The sequence below is a fragment of the Petaurus breviceps genome, unplaced genomic scaffold (genome assembly GCF_028583685.1).
Source record: "Petaurus breviceps papuanus isolate PSGF00001 unplaced genomic scaffold, PetGlider_PUasm1.0 186, whole genome shotgun sequence".
NCBI lineage: Eukaryota > Metazoa > Chordata > Mammalia > Diprotodontia > Petauridae > Petaurus > Petaurus breviceps.
Window position 1 is genome coordinate 25582361 of NW_027185798.1, and position 3884 is coordinate 25586244.

A 3884-nucleotide genomic window follows, 5' to 3' on the forward strand; every position below is an offset into this window, starting at 1 on the left:
GTGTGTGTGTGTGTGTGTGTGTGTGTGTGTGTGTGTGTGTGTGTGTGCAAGCATGCAAGTACTTGTATGTTTTGCAGATTGCAATTCATTGGACACCGTGCTTACTGATTGCCGAATGCTATGACATTGAACTGAGCTCCCCCAGGACCCATTTGGCAGGTTTCAGGATGAGACTCTTGGAGGTATTCTGGACTAGAAGCTGGCCTAGCTTGGTGAGAATCCCTGAGGTTTCTTCTCAAATTCTACCAAACACTTTAAGGACTGGACTTGGCTTTAGGACCAGGAAATAAAGTATTCTTCTGCATAGAAACTCTTTGAAGGAAGTTAAGTTACCTGGACTGCATTGATTAAATGCCTGCTATCTAGAACTGCTATTTACAATGGCCCTTTAAGAGGCCAGTGAGTCCTGTTTCAAAGTTCAAGTATGGGATGACTGCATGGGCTATGGAGTGTTAGTCTGGGAAATATCAACACTAGGGTGGGGCAGGGTGAGAGAACTGACTCCTGGGACAATAGAATTATGTCGGAGAGTTCTTCTGCCTTCATGCTGAGCCCCGGGCCTTCTGCAATCCTCTCTGCTTCATTGTGATGGGTTTGAACTCAGAGAAAAGGGTCCAGGCTGACATGTAAGGGGTTAGAGATCTATGGGGATCAAGGTGTATATACCCTCCTCCCCTTTCCTTTGGGTCTGCCCAGGGCATTGATGGGAAAGTCTTAAGGAGCCTCCTTTAAAGGTGGGGGGAATAGTGAAATGAATCCTATGGGTTGGGCTAAGCTGAAACCCAAAGGATTTTTCTTTATTCTGATCATGGAAATGCTTCTAGTCCTGAGGATCAGATAACATGTGTAGCTTGGGGAAGTGGATAGAGAAGCTGGCATTAGAGTCAGAACATCCCAGGTCTAAATCTTGACTTAGACACTTAGGATACTGCCTAAGAGACCCTAGGCAAATCCCTTAAACTGAGTCTCAGTTTCCTCATTGTTAAAATGAGGCCTTAAAAAAAAGCCCTTATGGAATTGCAGGCTTTTGGTAAGAATCTAGTGAAATTATGCACGTAATGAGCTTTACAAATTTTAAAACACTTTATTGCTATTTTAATAATAATGACTGTTCTCTCTACTTAGAACCTCCTAAACCAGAGATTCTTAACCTGGGGTACTCAGATACCCAAGCGATTTGTAGTTCTTGTGCTCGGGTGGGTGGGGTGGGTCTGTGAATTTGTAGTGGAAATAATTTCATCTTTATTTCACTAATGATTGGTTTCCTTTGTAATCTTTTATATTTTATCTTATGTCTTTAAAAACATTCTGGGAATGGAGCAATAGATGTTACTGGACTGTCAAAGGAACCCACAATACCTCAAAGGTTAAGAATCCCCGCCCCAAGACCCTAACTTAAAACAAGAGAGATTTCTGTTGGTTTTAAATAAAGACTTTGCTTAGCAGGTTGAGGAAGGTGGTGGATATTCCATGATAACAGCCAACACTTGGATAAGTGCTTTAAGGGTTGCAAAGAACTCCATACCTTTTCTCTCATTTGAATGCCACAAAAACCCTGTGATGTCATAGGATCATAGATCTAGAGCTGGAAAGAACATCAGAATCATGTGATTCAATCCCCACATTTTAGAGTAGAGGAAACTGAGACCCAGAAAGATTAAATTATTTGTTCAGTAAGTGACATGAATAGTTTTTTTTGTTGTTGTTGTCAGGGGTGGTATGTAGCCTATAATCTCAAATGTGTAAGGCACAGGTGGCAAACATGAAGCCACTGGGTCAAATGTGGCCCATAACACTTTTGAATGTGGCTAAAATCAGATTAAGATGTAACTGGCAAATAGTTAACAAAATAAAAGAAAATAGAATAAAACAAATAATATTATGTTTGAAATTTTTTGCTGTTGTTTAGTCATTTTTATTTGTGTATGATTCTTTGTGACCCCTTTTGGGGTTTTCTTGGCAAAGATACTGGAATGGTTTTGCCATTTCTTTCTCCAGCTCATTTTTACAGATGAGGAAACTGAGGCAGACAGGACTAAGTGACTTGCCCAGGGTCACACATCTAGTAAATATCTGAGTCAGGATTTGAACTCAGATCTCCTTGACTCCAGGCCCATTATTTTGTCCATTACACCCCACCCCCCACCCCTGATTTAGTGGCTTCTATTTCTATTTGAGTTTGACTCCACTGGTGAAGGTAACAGTGTAAAAACTTCCCCCTCCCCAAATGCAGATCTCAGTCTTTCCACTGTTGATAATTTCCAATTTATCTTGTACATAGCTTGTTTATATATAGTTGTTTGCTTATTTTCTCTTCTATTAGATTGTAAACTCCTTGGGGGCAGAGATTGTCTTTGAAGGTATACTTCAACACTTATCACAGTACCTGGCACTTAGTGGGAACTTAACAGATATTTATAGACTGACTTTATTGACCAAGTAACTGATTTAATCTCAGGGTTCTAACCACTGTCTTGAAGGGAAGGGTTGGATTAGGTGAATCTTTAGCAGTCTTTCTTGATCTCATGTTCTGAGCCTACTAGGGAGTGATTTGAACCCTAGAATGAGACACTTTCCCCAGAGTAGGACACTCTTCCCATGAGTACCATACAATGTCCAGTGGCTCAGGCTAATAGTGCTTTCTTGCTTCCCACCCTCGCAAAAATATGAAGAGGCAGCTCTCCCTGAGATCTGGACCATAGGACCCTCAAGTGAAAGTCCAGCTCCCTCATTCTAGAGATGAGGAAAGTGAGGTACAGAAAGGCTCAGGACTTGTCCAGGGTCATATAGCTAGTAAGTATCTTCTTGACTCCCAAGTCTTTAGTGCTCTACCCATTGAATCTCTTGTCCCTTGGGGAACAATACCATGCCTGATGATCCACTTGCCTTTAAGATGGCATGTTGGAGAACTACCCAGAGAAAATGAATCTTTTGCATCCCTCTCTCCAGAGGTCAAACTTTCTCTAATACTAACCCAGATTTGTTCCTTCTCCTTACAGCCTTCTTTTCAATATCTTGTCTTTCTCTCCTGCTTTCTATGTCTTACCTTTTACTACCACAGTTTTCACAGCAGTTAAGAGTGTTTGTTGGGGTGGCTAGGTGGCGCAGTGAATAGAGCACCAGCCCTGGAGTCAGGAGGACCCGAGTTTAAATCCTGCTTCAGACACTTAACACTTACTAGCCCTGTGACCTTGGGCAAGTCACTTAACCCCAATTGCCCTGCTCTCCCCCTCTCCAAAAAGCAAAAAAAAAAGAATGTTTGTTGGTAGATGTCCCCAAACATACTCATCCAGGATGTGATTTGAATCTAGACCCTCTGTTTTAATTTCAGTCCATTTCCCCTTATTTACTTTCAACATGGATCACATCTTCCCAGTTTTCTTGTCCTAATCCTTCACAGATTTTCAGAGAATCATTAGGTTAATCAGTTCAGCCCTTAGCCTTCCCCTCTCCAGGCTAAAGAGCTCAATTCCTTTCATTTTAATTCATAGGACCCGTTTGCATTACTGCTCTCCCCAGGTCATTCAGGAAAGGCAGATCTTGAGATGAGATGATGGCAGGGGTATCTGGTACCAGGGGGCATGGCAGAGATGTTGCAGCTCTTCTGCCCAGGGCACAGTGGATACCATGTGGGACTTAGGATCAGAAGGACCATATCTCAGATGTTTGCTGTGTGTCCCTGGGCAAGTCCCTCTTTGTACCTCAGTTTCCTCATCTGTAAAATGAGGGGGTTGGACATGATGGCTTCCAAGATCCCTTCCAACTTAAATCTATGATCCTATAAAGTCTTTACTAACCCCCTTCATGGGCCTCCAACCTCATCCCCAGGAGTTTTGCTTCAGTCTTGGGAATTTATCATGATTCTTTCTGTCAACCAAGCTTAC